The sequence below is a fragment of the Dermacentor andersoni genome, chromosome 10 (genome assembly GCF_023375885.2).
Source record: "Dermacentor andersoni chromosome 10, qqDerAnde1_hic_scaffold, whole genome shotgun sequence".
Classification (NCBI taxonomy): Eukaryota; Metazoa; Arthropoda; class Arachnida; order Ixodida; family Ixodidae; genus Dermacentor; species Dermacentor andersoni.
In genome coordinates, this window is record NC_092823.1 from 16,026,108 (window position 1) to 16,046,467 (window position 20,360).

At 48.1% G+C, this 20,360-nt stretch overlaps 1 pseudogene; it reads left to right on the plus strand.

The window, feature by feature from the left end:
* The window catches only part of LOC126519236 (uncharacterized), a 33,750-nt pseudogene extending 21,787 nt beyond the window's left edge, over positions 1 to 11,963 (plus strand).
* Positions 11,964 to 20,360: the final 8,397 nt, after the last annotated feature.

Sequence of the window (20,360 nt, forward strand, 5' to 3'; positions counted from 1 at the left end):
GGGATATTGTATATAATTCAAAGACGTCTGACGAGGCAAACGAAGCATGTATATCTTAATTTAAGGAAGCCTATAATCAATCATTTCCTTAAGTTTCAATCAAAAGAGCAAACCGGTCCTGAAAACCTTGGGTAACAGACTACTGCCTTAAAATGATAAAAAAAGATAATCTTTTTAAGAAGTTCTTGACCACACGTAATGCTGTAGATCGAAAAAAAATTTACGCAACACAGAAACAAAACTAACTCTCTGCTACGTAATGCGAAGTGCAATTATCTATTCGATTACTTCCACAGTGATCATAATAACAAAGCAGATATTGGATGGAGGAAAATTAACCAACTTCTAAAGCGGCCCTGTGCACATCAACATATTACTGAAATAATTTTAAATGACAAACCTGTTTATGGTTAAAACCTTGCAGAAGCCTTTAATCACTCCTTTGGAAACATGATCAATAGCTCTTACCACCCTGATGCTATAAGAATGGTCCCCAGGAACATAAACATCTTGTATCTTAAACCAACAAGTGATGTAGAGGTTCAAGCAATATTTGCTTCATTAAGGCAATACCACGTCATGCAACATAGACGGCATACAAATAAAACCTATTAAATATTCACTTCAATCTCTGTACCATTTGCTCATGTCTTTAATTTGGCTCTTTCTACGGGAGACTTCATTAAAAAGATGCAAGTATCGAAAGTTATTGTGGTTTTTAAGAAGGGCGGGGGGGGGGGGGGGGCAAACGCAACTTGTCGAACTACCGCCCAATTTCTACTCTGCCCATATTTTCCGAAGGCTTGGAGAAGGTAATGACTGACGAAATTTGAAACTTCACTGAAAATTCAATCTAATAAATGCCGCTCAATACGAATTTCGCAAGGGAAGGTCCACTGAACAAGCCCTTTTAGCTCAAAAAGAAATTATACTCAAAGCCTTTGAAGAAAAGGAGCTCGTAGCTCGCTTGTACATCAATTTCTCAAAGGCATTCGACGTCTAAACCACATAACGTTGCTAAATAAACTGCAACTTTACGGAATACGAGGCTTCCATTTAACACTTATAACTTTTTATCTCTCATACCGCATGCAAAGTGTTGCAATAGATGCTCCTTTAAGTAACCTTAAAACGATAAGCACTGGGGTTCCCCAAGGGAGTATTCTTGGACCACTGATATTCAATTTTGATGTCAATGATATTACTAGCATAAACCAAAAACCAACATCATCATGTACGCGGATGACACAACACTTTTATTTCGTCATACTGATTTCAAATCGCTTCAACGTGGCATAAATGAATGCCTTGAAAATTTGAGCACGTGTAGTACATTGAACTCATCAAATATCAATGCTAACAAAACCAAAGCGATTCTTTTCATTCCAAGAAAATGGACCGCCGCACCAACAGGAAATCTTATTGTTAACAAGTCTGCTGTGGAGGTGGTTGACTCAGTTAAACCACTTGGAGTATACTTTCATAGAATTATCTTCTGGGATACCCACATCAATTACATAATTACTCGGACATCAAATCTTTCGGCATATTGGCAAAATTCCATTTTTCTCTACCATCTAGTATTCAATTGTCTATCTAATATGCACTGTTTGTTCCTCACTTGACTAATTGCCTACTTGTTTGGAGTAAAATAACTTTAACAAACATAACCGGTCTGCATACGCTTAAAAAGAGACTTCGACACATAACTGGTGAGTCGTTCCATGCTAATACTAAGCCCTTTTTCAAACGTTTTAACCTTATCTGCGATCACAGTCTTTACGCATATACGCTGGCAATATAATACAAACAAAATATCACCTCACAGAAGATGCTAGATTCTATTGCTCATTTAACATTGACGACACGCATTTACCCTACACGTCAAACAGGTATGAGGAGCGTACCATATTCCCGTACATAATATTATTACGATATTATCGGTAGATACCCGAGAGACGAGCCGCCGCGAGATCGGCGACGAAGTGGGTCTGTGCCCTTGGCGCGAGTGAATGTCGGCCTGGCGCTCTGGCTCCAGTCCAGTGTAAATAGCCTGTAAATAGCCTCTTTCGTCTGTCTTTCTGCACATAACATTCTGGTGGAGGTGCGGGGTACTCGCCATCAGGGACTGGTGGGGAAGACAAGAGTTCAATATAAGCTATTGATTTTGGCGGCAGGCGAATAAAGCCGGTGGGGCGTAGGCGGCACTGGGATGCGTCAGAAGGTTCTGCGAGAATCGGCAACTCAAGGCGAAGAGTACTGGCAGAGCAGTCAATAAGAGCAGAATGCGCGGAGAGAAAATCGAGGCCGAGAATGAGGTCGTGGGGGCAATGAGCAATCACGGTGAAGAGGACAGGAGTGTGGCGGCCGGCGATGCTAACACGTGCCGTACACATGCCGATGATAGGCACAGTACCGCCATCCGCAACGCGGACGACGCGTGCCGACGCTGGTGTGAGGAGCTTGTTCAGTCGTCGTCGGAAGGCAGCACTCATAATAGAAAGATGTGCCCCTGTATCGATGAGTGCCGTGACAGGATAGCCATCAAAGTCAAGAAGGTTTTGGTTCGTGTTTAACGTGAGCAGAGGATTTGAGCGTAGTGTCGACAACGTAGCTTCACCTCCAGAAGCTGCAGTGCCTAATTTTCCGGCTGGGCCCGGGAGGCGATAGGCGGCGAAGAGAAGCGGCGGGGTTGGGGCGAGCAAGACTGACGGCGTCGAGGTGAGGGCGAGCGGCTGTAGCGGAGGTACGGAGCAGGGGCATCAACGGCAGTGGGTTCATGGCGGGTGGCATAGGGAACAGAAGGTTCAAAGGTGCGGGAATAAGTGGCGGCGTATGTCCGAGGAGGCGGTTGCCATCGGTTGCGGCAGTAACGAGCGACGTGGCCGATGCGACAGCAGTGGAAGCAGATTGGTCTGTCATCAGGGGTACGCCATTCGGACGGGTTGCGGCGAGATGTGGTAGAAAAGTACTGTCGGGGACGAGGAGGGCCGGTAGAGAACTCGGGAACACTGGGTGTAGATGTTGAACACACGGAGTTCAGACCCATATTCTCCTATGCCTGCCGGACTACGGCCTGAACCATGGCAATCGTGGTTGCTGGCGGATCGGGAGGCGTCGCGGCGAAAGCTGGCGGACAGGCGGCCTCGAGCTCGTGGCGAACAATACGGGTGACATCGTCACAGGTGGTAGCCTGACGTGGTCGACCCTCACATGTCGACGTAGCAGCGGTGTTGGGTAGCCGCGTGATATGATGCGTGATACGGCGGCTCTTGGCTTGTTCAAGACGACGGCATTCTTTAATGATGGCGTCGATTGTCGAGACGTTGCCGAAAACAAGCAAATTGAAAGCGTCGTCGGCGATGCCTTTTAGAACATGGGACACTTTATCTGATTCAGACATAGCATCATCAGCTTTGCGACATAGAGCCAAGACGTCGAAGATGTATGAAACGTACGGCTCTGTAGATGTCTGAACACGAGATGCAAGAGCCTTTCTCGCGGCAACCCTGTGGCCAATGGGGTCGCCGAACAGTTCCCGTAGCTTTTCTTTGAAAGTGTCCGAACTGCTTATCTCGTCGTCATGCGTCTGGTACCACACGCGTGGGGTGCCGCCAACATAAAAGATGACATTGGCGAGCATAATTGTTGGGTCCCACCTGTTATTAGCGCTGGCATGTTCATATAGCTAGCTTGATCCATTCGTGAAGCTCCTGTCCCTCCAGGCCAGAGAACACACCAGGGTCGCGATGTTGGGCAACCGTGACGATTGGAGCAGTCGAACCAGCCGAAGCCGTTGAAGAGGCGGGCTCGTCACCGGGAGGCATGGTGACAAGCTCGATGTACCGACCACTCCGGAGTTCCGTGGCGAGGACGGGGATCGCTGACCTCCACCAGAATGTTACGTGTAGAAAGACACAGACGAAAGAGGCTATTTACAGGCTATTTACACTGGACTGGAGCCAGAGCGCCAGGCCGACATTCACTCGCGCCAAAGGCACCGACCCACTTCGCCGTCGTTCTCGCGGCGGCTCGTCTCTCGGGTATCTACCGATAATATCATAATACTAATATCGTGGGGGCAATGAGTAATCACGGTGAAGAGGACAGGAGCGTGTCGGCCGGCGATGCTACTCCTATTTACTGACGACAATATCGAGTTTCTGCGTCGGAACGCCGAGTAATTCAAAGCGAAGTCAACAAAATGCTAGACAAAAACATCATTGAGCCTTCTTCGAGTCCCTGGGCGTCACCTGTAGTGTTGGTTAAGCAGAAGGATGGCACGTGGCGCTTCTGTGTAGAGTACCGCCTTCTGAACAACATTACTAAGAAGGACGTCTACCCGCTCCCACGTATAGACGACGCCCTTGACTGCCTCCACGGTTCCAGCTATTTCTCTTCTATCGATCTTCGTTCTGGATACTGGCAGATTGCTGTTGACGATATGGACAGAGAAAAAACCGCGTTCATCACACCTGATGGCCTATACCAATTTAAAGTAATGCCGTTTCGATTATGCAAAGCCCCTGCCACCTTTGAGCATATGATGGACTCCTTGCTCCGTGGTTTCAAATGGTCCACTTGTCTCTGCTGCCTCGACGACGTCATCGTCTTCTCGCCAACGTTCGACACTCACCTTGAGCGTCTAACAGCTATACTTGATGTATTTCGAAAGGCGAAGCTGCAACTCAACTCGTCGAAATGTCGTTTCGGCCACCGCAAAATTGCTGTTCTGGGCCACCTCGTCGATGCATCCTGAGTACAGCCTGACCCCGACACAACTCGCGCTGTCCGAGACTTTCCGGTTCCGAAGACAGCCGCAGACGTTCGAAGTTTTGTCGGGCTATGCTCGTACTTCCGTCGTTTTATTCAAGATTTTGCGACGATTGCTAGACCCCTCACTAATCTTTTGAAAAAAGGCGTACAATTCTCGTGGGGTACTGCAGAAGCCGCCGCCTTCTCTCGTCTCGTCACTCTTCTCTCCTCACCACCCATTCTCGCCCACTTCGACCCTGATGCCCCTACAGAATTGGGTACAGATGCCAGCGGTCATGGCCTAGGTGCTGTCTTAGCCCAGCGTCAGCGTGGCCAGGATCGCGTTATTGCTTATGCGAGCCGCCTCCTCACACCATCGGAGCGCAACTATTCCATTACTGAACGAGAATGCCTTGCTGTAGTCTGGCCGATTGCGAAGTTCCGTCCTTACCTCTACGGTCGCCCTTTTTCCGTAGTCATTGACCATGATGCTCTCTGCTGGCTCTCATCCCTAAAAGATCCTACAGGCTGGTTTGGTCGATGGGCTTTGAGACTACAAGAATTTTCGTATTCTGTGGTCTACAAGTCTGGCCGCCTGCACCAAGACGCTGACCGCCTGTCGCGTTACCCTGTTGACGACCCTGCCTCCTCCAATATTACCAGTGCTGCTTCTGTATTCTCTGTGTCGCAGCTGCTTCATTTCGCCGACGAGCAACGTCGTGACGCCAACATCAGAGGACTCATCGACCGTTTTGAACACTCTCCGGCCGACGCTACTCTACGCCTCTTCGTCCTCCGCGATGGTACTCTGTACCGTCGTAACCTTCATCCGGACGGCTCTGAGTTCCTACTTGTCATACCTAAACACCTCCGCTCAACCGTTCTAGAAGAGCTCCACGACGCACCAACGGCAGGACACCTCGGCGTATCTCGAACCTATGACCGTGTACGTCGCCGTTTTTTCTGGCCGGGCCTTGCCCGTTCCTACGACGTTACGTCGCCGCTTGTGAACTTTGCCAACGACGCAAGAAGCCTTCCCAGCCCCCCGCTGGTTACCTGCGGCCGCTCGACATCCCTGCCGAGCCCTTCCATCGTGTTGGCTTAGACCTTCTCGGCCCATTTCCGGAATCTACATAAGGAAACAAGTGGATTGCAGTCGCGGCTGACTACGCGACCCGCTACGCCGTAGGCCGCGCTCTTCCGACAAGTTGCGCAACTGACGTTGAGGACTTCCTTCTACATGATATCATTTTGATGCATGGTGCTCCGCGTCAATTGCTAACAGACTGTGGCCGTACGTTTTTGGCGAAAGTCATTGACGACATCATGCGGGCCTGCTCCATTCAGCATAAATTTACTACCTCCTACCACCCTCAAACGAACGGCCTCACTGAGCGTTTGAACCGCACCCGTACAGACATGCTATCCAAATACGTTTCAGACGACCACCGTGACTGGGACCTGGCTCTACCCTATATTACCTTTGCATACAACTCTTCCCGTCTCGAAACTGTCGACTTTTCCCCGTTTTACGTCTTGTATGGCCGCGAACCGACGCTGCTACTAGACAGAGTGCTTCCGTCCACCACAGCGTCAACTAGGGCTTATGCCCGTGATGCAATCGCCCGTGCTGACCATGCTCGTCAACTTGCGCGCGTTCGTCTACAAGTCTCTCAAGACAAACAGAAGCGACGCTACGATCTCCGTCGCCGTGATGTCCATCTTGCGCCCGGCACCCTCGTGTTGCTTTGGTCATTATCTCATAAAGTTGGCCTTTGTGAAAAACTGCTTTCCTGTTATACCGGCCCATATCGCGTGCTCCGCCAAGTGACCGATGTCACCTACGAAATTGTTCTACGTCCTCCGGTGTGACAACCAGTGACGTTGTCCACGTCACCCGACTCAAGCCCTACAACACTGCACGTGCCTTAGATATTTAAAAGCACCGTGACGGCGCTTCTGCCGCCGGGGGGTAGTACTACGATATTATCGGTAGATACCCGAGAGACGAGCCGCCGCGAGAACGACGCCGAAGTGGGTCGGTGCCCTTGGCGCGAGTGAATGTCGGCCTGGCGCTCTGGCTCCCGTCCAGTGTAAATAGCGTGTAAATAGCCTCTTTCGTCTGTGTCTTTCTACACGTAACAATATGGTACGCAGATGACTTTTCATTTCATTTCATTACCTTAAAGACCCCTTGCGGGGTATTACATAAGGGGTGGGTGGTACAAAGAAATATAGAAGGTTGCCCACAATGTTATTTTATAGACAGAACACTCGTTACTTCTTCCACGAAGGCAGATGAGGTGGCCATGGTAGCGATGTGGTGGGGAAGGCCGTTCCAGTCTTTAGCTGTACGATGAAAGAATGACGACGAGCAGGTGACAGTGCGCGCGCTAGGGCGAGCAACATTTAGTGGGTCGCCTGTGCGCAGCGATATGGTGAAGGTGGTAAAATGTAAGGTGCGTGGCGAAGCGAGCTGGTGTAGAATTCATGGAATAATGATAAGCTCGCGATACGGCGACGGTGCGCTATCATATGAGTATGTCGGGTGAATGTATCTTACGGCGCGGTTTTGTATGCATTCTAATGCGTTGCTGAGGTAAATCTGGTGAGGATGCCATATTGGTGATGCGTATTCGAGTTTTGGCCTAACCAGTGTTTTATATGCTAGTAGTTTTACCTGTTGAGGAGCATTGCGGACGTTGCGTTTCAGAAATCCTAAGGTTTTGTTAGCAGATGATATGATGTTAGTTATATGCGAGCACCAGTTTAAATCATGCCTGATCGTAATACCTAGGTACTTAATAGAGTTTACAGTGTGGATTGGGATGTCATTAATTGTGTAGAGAAAGTCATGCGGATTACGGCTGCGGGAAATTGGCATAGATTTACATTTATTATTGTTTAAGACCCTTAACCAGTGATCACACCAGGCTGTAATGTTGTTCATGTCATTTTGGAGATAAACGCAGTCATTGCTATTAGTGATAGTTCGATAGGCAACGCAATCGTCAGCATACATACGAATCTGAGAGCATACGAACTTCGACACATTCTCCCAGTTCTTCTGAATTATTTGCATGACATGAGAACCAGATTGCAATAGAAAATGTAAATAAAAAGGTTGCACCCATTTTTTTGTTACGCGACTGTAGGACACCTTGTGTTTATACTATGTATATCTTGTATAATTCTCTCATTACACTCATCCACATTGTTATATGCTTTAGATTCTCTTTTGCATCTGTTTATGTTACTCATACCTGTGCTTCTATCGCACTTGTATAATAATTGCGACTGAATTGGATTACTAAGTGAATTTTTTCCTGGTCACCATGGCTGTCTGTCATGTAAACGGAGTCCTCAACTTTCATCAAGTCAACTAGTTTTCACTTTTCGTTAAGGCCTCCCTTCATTTCTTTATGAAGAAATAAACGTGATTTGATTTGATTTGATTTGCTAATAAAAATTCCTCGTCAATTTCTCGAGCCAGGTTCTATTTGCTTCAGAAGCACTTGAGTTGGGCCTGGTTGGTGTTTACTGCATATCATATTGACCGCCCGTGTCGTCCTTCTGTGTTCTCTTCCTCTGCCCTCGTCTTTATTAGCGGTCAAAAATGTTACGCGAACGAAGGATTAAGACTGGAGACTATTTAGAAAGTATATTTGCAAAGGGTAGCAGCAGCGCTGACCAGTTTAGCCGGCAGCTCGAGAGCCAGAGAGCGTTCGTCGTCTTTGTCAGGGCGCCCGCGTACATCGGCCACAATAAACACGCAATATGCATGTATCATTCCCCCCGGCTGCAGAAGCATCGTCCCGAGGCTTCTAAATATCTGTGATAAAAGGAGAGAAATATGGCTTGAAGCGTGCGACATGCACGACGTCCGTGTAATTTGGGGCAAATGAGGCACTGGTATTGACTGAGGCGATTTCGTAGACGGCCCGCAGCACTAGATATGGGCCTGTGTACCGAGACAGGAGTTTTTCGGACTGGCCAACGGGACAAGTCGGGGACCACAGGAGTACCAGAGATCCGTTTCTGTGTTGGCGATCGTACAAGCGCCGTTGCTTCTCTTGTGAGGTCAGGAGTCGAGCGCCGGAAATTTCGCATGCTTGGGCTGCCCTGGTGATGGCGTCAAGCGCATACTCGCTGGTCTCTGCTGCGGCGGATGGACGGGATGCGTCCAGTGGTAATGTGGGTTCTCGGCCGAACAACAGAAAGAACGGCGAATAACTGGCAGTGTCGTGACGCGAAGAATTATATGCAAAAGTGACACAGGGTAGGGCAAGGTCCCAATCAGTATGGTCGGACGAGACGTACTTTGCAAGAGTGTCTGTTAGGGTACAATTCAGACGCTCAGTGAGACCATTGGTCTGTGGATGGTAAGGCGGAGTCAGCTTGTGCTTGGTGGAGCAGGACTGCAGGATGTCGGCGATGACTTGAGAAAGAAATGTCCGACCGCGGTCTGTGAGCAGTTGGTGTGGAGCACCATGCTGCAGAATCACGTCGCGTAAACGAAAATCGGCGACGTCTGTGGCGCAGCATCTTGGAAGTGCTCTGGTGATACCGTAGCGCCTGGCGTAATCTGTCGCCACAGCGACCCACTTGTTGCCAGACGTGGATAGAGGGAAAGGGCCAAATAAGTCCAAGCCAACGTGAAAGAACGGTTGTGAAGGAATGTCGAGCGGTTGAAGGCAGCAGGCAGGGAGCATCGATGGCGTTTTTCGGCGCTGGCATTTGCCACACGCCGCAACCTATTTCCGGACGGAGCGGGCAAGGCCTGGCCAAAAGAAGCGTCGGCGAATGCCGTTGTAGGTGTGGGAGACGCCAAGGTGACCTTCCGCTGGTAAATTGCTAAGTTCTTGGAGAACAGCCGACCGGACGTGCTTAGGAATGACGAGGACTAGGGCACGACCGTCAGGGCGTACACTGTGGCGGTATAATACACCATCGCTGAGAACAAACAGGTGAAGGGACGAATCGGAAGGCGAAGATTCCAAGCCATCAATGATGGCGCACAAAGTGGCATCACGGCGTTGCTCGTCGGCAACGAGTAGCAGCTGAGAAACGTAAACAACGCAAGCGTCGCTATCGGGGACAGGGTCGTCGGGTGGTTCGTCTACTGCATAGCGTGAGAAAGTCTGCGTCTTGATGTAGTCGGCCCGACTTCTACAGTACTGCATAGGAATATTCTTGCAGCCGCAGGGCCCAGCGACCAAGCCGGCCAGTCCGATCCTTGAGTGAGGAAGCCAGCAGAGCGCGTGGTGGTCCGTGGTTACAGAGAGCTGCGTGTCATACAATTACGGGCGGAATTTGGAAACCCCCCAGACGCGAGCCAGGAGATCACGATCTGTAATCGAATAGTTGCGCTCCGCTGCTGTGAGGAGACGGCTAGCGTATGCGATAACGCGATCTTGACCCTGTTGCCGCTGGGCTAAGACGGCTCCGACATCATCACCACCGACATCGCTACGCACATCTGTAGGAGAGGACGAGTCAAAGTGGCCTAGTATAGGTGGCGTGGTGAGAATGTTGGTGAGGTGGGCAAACGCGGCAGTTTGAGCGCAGCCCCCCATAAACGGCACGTCCTTTTTCAGAAGACCAGTGAGAGGTCGGGCAATCGCTGCGAAGTCTTTAAGGAAGCGTCGGAAGTACGAGCAGAATCCTACAAACTTCGGACGTCTTTGACAGACTAGGGTACAGGAAAAGACGTGACAGCACGAATTTTCTTCGGGTTTGGTCGAATACCGGAAGTATCGACAAGGTGGATCAGTACTGTAATCTGCCGACGACCGAAGGATTAAGACTGGAGACTATTTACAAGTATATTTACAAAGCGTAACTGCAGCGCTCACTGCATGCTCACTGACCTGGAGAGGCAAAGCAGAAGAGTGGGTCTAAAAATTAATCTGCAGAAAACTAAAGTAATGTTTAACAGTCTCGGAAGAGAACATCAATTTACAATAGGTAGCGAGGCACTGGAAGTGGTAAGGGAATACATCTACTTAGGGCAGGTAGTGACGGCGGATCCGGATCATGAGACGGAAATAATCAGAAGAATAAGAATGGGCTGGGGTGCGTTTGGCAGGCATTCTCAGATAATGAACAGCAGTTTGCCATTATCCCTCAAGAGAAAGCGTATAATAGCTGTGTCTTACCAGTACTCACCTACGGGGCTGAAACCTGGAGGCTTACGAAAAGGGTACTACTCAAATTGAGGACGACGCAACGAGCTATGGAAAGAAGAATGATGGGTGTAACGTTAAGGCATAAGAAAAGAGCAGATTGGGTGAGGGAACAAACGCGAGTTAATGACATCTTAGTTGAAATCAAGAAAAAGAAATGGGCATGGGCAGGACATGTAAGGAGGAGGGAAGATGACCGATGGTCATTAAGGGTTACGGACTGGATTCCAAGGGAAGGGAAGCGTAGCAGGGGGCGCGGCAGAAAGTTAGGTGGGCGGATGAGATTAAGAAGTTTGCAGGGACGACATGGCCACAATTAGTACATGACCGGGGTTGTTGGAGAAGTATGGCAGATGCCTTTGCCCTCCAGTGGGCGTAACCAGGCTGATGATGATGATGACGATGATGATGATGATGAACTGCAGCGCTGTACAGTTCAGCCGACAGCTCGAAAGCCAGAGAGCGTTCGTCGTCTTCGTCGGGGCGCCCGCGTGCATCGGGCACAAGAAACACGCGATATGCAAGTATCAATTATTATGCACCTTGTATTTGAATGCCGAAGGTACCCTGGTTTTCAGAAAACGTTGGTGCGCTGCCGCATTCCTTACAATGTAAGAATGTAACACGGTTGTCCCCTCAATGAAGCTTTGTGGTCCAATAATCTGTTATTCCGACAACGGCCCGTTTACGCGACATGAAACTTCCCGGAAGATAATGAAACAGATCGCGCAGCGAAGCCGAATAATTCGAGAACTCCAGGCACAGAACATTGAATTTTGGCTTTCAATATCAAGGAATGCGCATAATAAAAGAGCTATTCATATGTACTTGTATAAGGAGAAACCTATCAGCAGAATCAAGAGCTGCTACTTGTTTCAGCTTGCCCGAAACGGTGAGAACCCGATGAGGAATGAGGAGACGCAGAATCGGGATCGCCGCCTGCCGTCGACGGCACGGCGCGAAAAAGCGTACGTGCGGGGACTCATCTGGGTGGCGGCCGTGACGCCCAAAAAGGAAGCCTGAATGACAGGTGGCGCTGTCAAATGCCCCCGCGGACGTGATCAGCCGGGATCATCCGATTGGCGCGGATATCCGGATAATCTCAGCCCACGCCTGCTGCTGCGGGATCGGGGATAAAGAGCAGTGTCGCGCGCCGCCCACAAACCCTGGGGAATTTTCGGCGTGGCAATTTGCCCAAGCGCCTGAAGGCAATGTCAAGAACACTGTTCACGCTTCGTATTTTTGTCGCTGATCAGGCGCCATTTCCGCGACTCAGGCAAACCACCGCCGACAAGTAAAAAGATAAAGAAACAGGGGGGGCACTGCGCGTCTGCAATGACGGGAATTGGTCCACGTGAAAAGACAAAAGGAGTACGCATAGCCGTAGCCTGACAGTAGCTAAACAGCACCAAGTCACGCCAGACACGCACCCCGGGGGAAGGGGGGCGCTGCTACGCCCGCCTCCCCGCCCTACTCCACCACTCCTCACACTCATTCCTAAAGCGCCGCCCAATCAATGTTGAGACTTGACAGCTCTTCGGCGGTCAACATTTCGCTGCTTTCTCTGTCCTTTTGGACAGCGGTAGTTATCGGCATCTCTTCGGGTGTGAAGGCCAGTTTTCACATAGATTCGGTGCCTACGCGATTAACTCGAGATGCGTCCGGTTGTGAACACCTATTGCAACAGTCACGTGCATTGCTGTTGCTTCGTTAGTTCAACCTTCTTCGTTGAGACTGATTCAGGGGCAAGGAAAACGATTCGCTTCTTAGTCAGCAGGTCTGTATGCTCGTGGAACGAGTGGCGGCCGGAGAAAACGCCAGCTGCGTTTAACTTTTCCGTTTGCTTCATTATTTCCTAGCAGATCCTGGGAACCCTATATGCGCGATATGCGTTAGATAAGGTGGAAAATAAAATAATGAGAAACGGCGACCATCATCAAGCCCTGCAATAACCGCTAAACGCATAAGCAATATGACTGTCGCCCGTTACCTCGTCTGCCTTCTCCCTAATTGTACAGCACTTTTCTCGCAAAATTGACAACTGCAAACAAGTCACAACGAGTTGAGAAATTAAGTGATCTACTAAGGCAGAGGGCCGAGGCAACAGCCAAACAGGAAGGAAAAGCGAAAATTAACAAATATAACCGTTGTTCATGAAAATATTTATGAATCAACATCTTCTTATTTAAGAAGAAAGTAGAAAAGACGCCGCCGGAAGTGGAGAACAATTCCATGTGTTTTTGAATGACGTTTCTACAGTTACCAGTCGAACCGCCTGACGTAGCCACTTCACCGCTGTGTTTATGTGGTTGTTTTTCTAACCTTTCGCGGTGGGCGCAGTACGTCTACAACTGCAGCGTCCTGCATGGTTGTACGGGAGTGATGGTCACGCATCGTTACGCAACCTCCCAAATAACAGTACAAGTTGGTTTCGGCACTTGTTAGAGCAGTAAACCGGGGATCCAAAAAAACTGTGATTGTCCCGCAAATATATATTTTTCTATAATTTTTCAGAGCTAATTAAAAAAATGCTACTGTAGTCGGATGCAACATAAGTCTGCAGTGAAGGCCCGCGCACGCCCTCATAACCGCCAGCCACTCTGTGAGGCTGCGAATAATTCAGTTAAAATTATAGGGTTTTACGTGCCAAAACCACTTTCTGGTTATGAGGCACGCCATAGTGGAGGACTCCGGAAATTTCGACCACCTGGGGTTCTTTAACGTGCACCTAAATCTAAGTACACGGCTGTTTTCGCACGTCGCCCCCATCGAAATGCGGCCGCCGTGGCCGGGATCTGATCCCGCGACCTCGTGCTCAGCAGCCTAACACCATAGCCACTGAGAAACCACGGCGGGTTTCAAATAATTCACACTTCAAAGTTTTCCCGTTACCCTAATAAGGTGGTAACCACAAAAATGAAATTATTAGCTCGTATTTTATACATTTGCCCTCGCCCGTTATAGAGGAACGGCGAAAGCCTAATTCTTTATTGAAGTAAAATAAAACGCTGCTTCGCTGCAACTTTTCTTGTCAAGTTTCACTTCAGTTGGCAGTGAATTTTCATGAGTAAAACGGGCTCAGCAGTGAAGTGAACTGTACAGCAGACTTTTGAAGAGTGAAATGCTCAGACTCGATACACTTTGTTCATGTCTGCTGCGCACCTCATTGCTTCCGCTCATGAAAAGACTCTTCAGGAACAGCAGACGCTCCGGTGCTATGAAGTACGACGCCATTTTGAAAACGCCGCATGACGATGATTTTTTGCTTCTGTGATTGGATGGCGGAGCAACGCAACCCCGCGCGCTCCGGGTGCCTTGGTTGCTAACCGCTGTTTCTTTTTTTCTTTTTTTAAGTTGTATTCTACTATAGGAATCTTTATTTTACACTTTCGCCTGTTTACTTGTTTTTCGCAGTGTTCTTCGTGCGTTTCTTTCCTGCGCGAGTGCATTTGATGTCGTTCCTTGTAAGCCAAGTAAAGGAGAGGTGCATCTCGCAGGCGATACACCTTTAGGCGTCTTTACGGGTTTACGCGTTTTTATGGTGAATTGTGCGCGTTATTCATATTTGTACTAGTAAAGGTAACCCCCCTTATTTGCATAGAAATGTTGCCTTGGGTTGGGCTATCCCCCTCCCCCAAAATGGTATCCTGGGTACGTGCCTGAGTCACGCGCTAACGTGGATAAAAGTCGCAAGTGTCATGTTTCTCGAATACGCTAGGCGAAAAGAGCTGCTAAACGAATGTTGAGCACACCAGTAACCTATTCTTAACTTAGCACAGTGGTCGTTTCAAAATAGTTATAATACCAGCTCACTTGTCACATTCGCGAACACCAAAGAGACAAACACGAGCGTGGAACGGCAACTAAAGATCAGGGAGAGAGGAATATAGGTTCGCGTTGGAATGCAACGCATGCAGAGGTGAAATAGCAAAAAGCGATAGAAGGAGCAGATCAAAACCTTAGGATCTTAAAGGCTCAGCGTAAACCACGATCCCACGTAAGATAGATAATAAAGAAGTGGCATGGAAGGCGGTTAACCACAGCAGATTTTAACAATCCGATGCACATATTTCGTTTCTTTTCGAAAGATGGCCGAAAGGCACCTAATATGCCGTGTATCTATCGCTTCTAAAATTCTTTTGGTCAGTTTGCTTAGTTCTTTCAACCCAACCTTAGCCCTTTCCAGTTCGAGCGAGCAGCCGAATTCAGCGAAATGCCAGTAGACCGGAATCTTTCTTTAGGAGCAATGTTATCTGTGTCCCGTATATCTTGTGTTAGGATACCTTTCCTGCACGTAAGCAGTATAGAATAACTAAATGACAGCAGCATTCCGGGCAAGTTGGTAATCGATTACTTAAATGATATTGCGCGACAAAAAAACGACACGAACGTGAGAGAAGACGACACACCAAGCGCAAACTTTCAACTAAGTTTATTGTACCACTGAATCGATTTTTTATACATGGGAAGCAGTGTAGACCGCGCATGCGCTTACAAGAAAAATGAAGTGCGAATTCATGTAACATAGTTACTAGTCATGTGATGCCGCCTCCAAGAAACTTAGTTCTTTTTCTGTGAGAGTGAGAGAAGGGAAGCTAACACACTTATGACCAAATTTCGCGATCATCTGCGCTTCAGATATTTCACGGATGAGCTGCGTGCTGTCACGGGAAACAATCGTGCATTGATCCTCAAGAGTAATAATAAAATTCAAACAGCGCTAGACGACAGGACCAGAAAGCGGAGGAGACAAACACGGCGCTCCTCTTTCTGGTCCTGTCGTCTAGCGCTGTTTGAATTTTATTGTTAACATGGAACACCAACTTGCCCAATCCGCTGCCCTCCTGCGATCCTCAAGAGGTTTGCATCCATGATCGCGACAATGATTCGCCAAGAAACCACCGGAGCCGTTTTTTACATTGTTGCTTTGTTCGCTAAGCCGATCATTGAGGTAACGCCCAGTTTGTCCGATATATTTCTTCCCACATGAAAGCGGGAGGTTGTACACCACCCGGTGGACACACTCGACAAAGTTTTTGCGGTAATGCTTTCTGCACTTATCGGAAGGGACGGCATTTGGATCCGTCAACCTGCAAAGCCTGCCGAGCTTGGTAGCAGAAAAAACAACTCTTACATTCGCCCTTTGGGCCATCTTTTTCAAGTCATTGGAAATCCCGTGCATGTAAGGTATAACACTTACTTCAGGGCGTATGCCAAGAGCAGCATCGGCAACTGACTTCTGCGTGCTGGATCGCGCTTCTCTTAAAATGCGCTCCGCGACAGCCGCTAGCACCACCCTAGGATATCCAGCCAAGGGCAAACGTCGAGTTTGCGTTTCAAAGCTTACATCCACTACATGACAGCAAGACTTGTGTTTCAAGAATGCCCTTAGCAAGTCTTGCTGTCATGTATTGGACGTAAGCTTTGAAAAGCAATCTCGACAGCGCCACCACGCGGACAAACGTACGCAAGCTAGATGGATGTGGGCGAAAGCGGCCGTGATTTCCACTGCAGTGCCGAAACAAATGTTAGCATCTTGTACATACGCAGAAAAGATTTTCTGGCCGCTTTGGCTTTCCCGCCCGCTTGCCGTTTCCCAAGTGTGAACGTAGCCTAAAGCGGCCGTTCCAGCCGCAACTGGCGGTGTCGACGGCGAACAAACCGAGCGAACAAGCACAGCGATGGATGACAGCGAAAGCGGAGCGCAGTGAAGGATGGTGAAAGACGCGAGGAGAAAAGCGGAGAGGAGGGTGCAGCGTAACCATGAGACGAAAGACGCAGGAGCAGGGTATGGCGACAGGCGTGAGAAGAAAAGCGTGATGCGGCGACGACAGCTACGAGATGGCGCCAGAGTGGAGCGAGTGTGAAATGCGGTGCAAAATTGCAAGACAGAAATGGAAAGGGTACAGTATCGCATGAAGTGCAATGCCAGCCAAATGATACAAAGAAAACGGGATAATATACTACGACAGACAGCGTGACAAAAAAGACAGAAACTCTGAACACGTTTTACATTCACCAATGCTCCTGGGAAGCCTATTCCAGTCTGCGGAAGCATGCGGAAGAAATGAATTATGTTAGAACGTTATCTAGTGAGGCAAGTCTAGCAGTGTTACTAGAGGAATTAGAGGATAGTAAATGGGATATAATAGGGCTTAGTGAGGTTAGGAGGAAAAAAGAAGCATATACAGTGCTAAAAAGCGAGCACGTCCTGTGCTACCGGGGCTTAGCTGAGAGACGAGAACTAGGAGTCGGATTCCTGATTAATAAGAACATAGCTGGTAACATACAGGAATTCTATAGCATTAACGAGAGGGTGGCAGGTCATGTGAAATTTAATAAGAGGTACAAATTGAAGGTCGTACAGGTCTACGCCACTACATCCAGTCATGATGACCAGGAAGTCCAAAGCTTCTGTGAAGACGTGGAATCGGCGATGGGTAAAGTGAAAACAAAATACACTGTACTTATGGGCGACTTCAATGCCAAGGTAGGCAAGAAGCAGGCTGGAGACAAGGCAGTGGGGGAATATGGCTAAGGTTCTAGGAATAGTAGGGAAGAGTTATTAGTAGAGTTTGCAGAACAGACTAATATGCGGATAATGAATGCCTTCTTCCGCAAGCGGGATAGCTGAAAGTGGACGTGGAAGAGCGCGAATGGCGAGACTAGAAATGAAATACACTTCATACTCTGCGCTAACCCTGGCATCATACAAGATGTGGACGTGCTCGGCAAGGTGCGCTGCAGTGAGCATGGGATGGTAAGAACTCAAATTAGCCTCTGCTTGAGGCAACGGAAGAAACTGGTACATAAGAAGCCAATCAATGAGTTAGCAGTAAGAGGGAAACTAGAGGAATTCCGGATCAAGCTACAGAACAGGTATTCCGCTTTAACTCAGGAAGAGGACCTTAGTGTTGAGGCAATGAACGACAATCTTATGGGAATCATTAAGGAGTGTGCAATAGAAGTCGGTGGTAACTTCGTTAGACAGGATACCAGTAAGCTATCGCAGGAGACGAAAGATCTGATCAAGAAACGCCAATGTATGAAAGCCTCTAACCCTACAGCTAGAATAGAACTGGCAGAATTTTGTAAGTTAATTAACAAGCGTGAGACAGCTTGTATAACGAACTATAGTATGGATAGAATTGAACATGCTCTCAGGAACGGAGGAAGCCTGAAAGCAGTGAAGAACAAACTAGCAATTGGCAAGAATCAGATGTATGCGTTAAGAGACAAAGCCGGCCATATCATTACTAATTTACATTACATTTTACTGCCGCCTTCTAGAGGGGGCTGCGGGCTCCTGTCAAGCTGCCGTTTGTTCGTGCAGCTTTTACCTCCAGCCTCCTCCATCTTGCTTGATGGAAAAAAAAACATTATTACTATATATATTATTATATTATATTAATATGGATGAGACAGTTCAAGTGGCTGAAGAGTTCTGTAGAGATTTATACAGTACCAGTGGCACCCACGAAGATAATGTGAGAGAGAATAGTCTAGAGGAATTCGAAATCCCACAAGTAACGCCGGAAGGAGGAAAGAACGCCTTGGGGGCTATGCAAAGGGGGAAGGCAGCTGGGGAGGATCAGGTAACAGCAGATTTGTTGGAGGATGGTGGGCACATTCGTCTAGAAAAACTGGCCACCCTGTATACATAATGCCTCATGACCTCGAGCGTACGGGAATCTTGAAGGAATGCTAACAGAATCCTAATCCATAAGAAAGGGGACGTCAAGGACTTGAAAGATTATAGACCGATCAGCTTACTGTCCGTTGCCTACAAATTATTTACTAAGGTCATCGCAAATAGAATCAGGAACACCTTAGACTTCTGTCAACCAAAGGACCAGGCAGGATTCCGTAAAGGCTAATCAACAATAAACCATATTCACACTATCAATCAGGTGATAGAGAAATGTGCGGAATATAACGAACCCTTAAATATAGCTTCCATTGATTACGAAAAAAGCGTTTGATTCCATCGAAACCTCAGCAGTCATGGAGGCATTACGGAATCAGGGTGTAGGCGAGCGATATGTAAAAATACTGAAAGATATCTATAGCGGCTCCAAAGCCACCGTAGTCCTCCATAAAGAAAGCAACGAAATTCCAATAAAGAAAGGCGTCAAGCAGGGAGATACGATCTCTCCGATGCTGTTCACCGCGTGTTTACAGGAGGTATTCAGAGACCTGGAGTGGGAAGAATTGGGGATACGAGTTAATGGAGAATACCTTAGTAACTTGCGATTCGCTGATGATATTGCCTTGCTTAGTAACTCAGGAGACCAATTGCAATGCATGCTCACTGACCTGGAGAGGCAAAGGAGAAGGGTGGGTCTAAAAATTAATCTGCAGAAAACTAAATAATGTTTAACAGTCTGATGCTATGAAATGTCAAATTTGCTTGTGTGGTACTATTTTCCCTCCGTGTAACCACCCTCAAGCGAGGGTTAACAGTATTAATAAAGAGAAAAAGAAAAGAAGAGAACACCAGTTTACGATAGGTAGCGAGGTACTCGAAATGGTAAGGGAATACATATACTTAGGGCAGGTAGTGACCGCGGATCCGGATCATGAGACTGAAATAATCAGAAGGATAAAAATGGGCTGGGGTGCATTTGGCAGGCATTCTCAAATCATGAACAGCAGGTTGCCACTATTCCTCAAGAGGAAAGTATACAACAGCTGTGTCTTACCTGTACTCACGTATGGGGCAGAAACCTGGAGGCTTACGAAAAGGGTTCTGCTTAAATTGAGGACGACGCAACGAGCTATGGAAAGAACAATGATGGGTGTAACGTTAAGGGATAACAAAAGAGCATATTGGATGAGGGAACAAACGCGAGTTAATGACATCTTAGTTGAAATCAAGAAAAAGAAATGGGCATGGGCAGGACATTTAATAAGCAGTGAAGATAACCGATGGTCATTAAGGGTTACGGACTGGATTCAAAGGGAAGGGAAGCGTAGCAGGGGGCTGCAGAAAGTTAGGTGGGCGGATGAGATTAAGAAGTAGCTGGGACAACATGGCCACAATTAGTACATGACCAGGGTAGTTGGAGAAGTACGGGAGAGGCCTTTGCCCTGCAGTGGGCGTAACCAGGCTGATGATGATGATGATGATGGTGGACTTATCCAGGGCTGTCCAAGGCTGCCCGAGATGGTGTATATGAAACGTTCGATGGCAGAAATCAACGTTTCGGGCAGTCCGGTACTGTCATGGACGGATAATTTAACAGGCGAAAGCAGCTTCTTCAGAGTAAGTAGGATAAATGAATCTTAAAGGAAATGATTTTGCACCCATCGTACGACGGAAGTAGTAGGTAGTGTCCCAATATCGCCCAGAGCAACGGTTACCTCTATACAGAATCTCGAAGACCATTGTTTTTGGCGCCAGGAGCGACTTCAACGAGC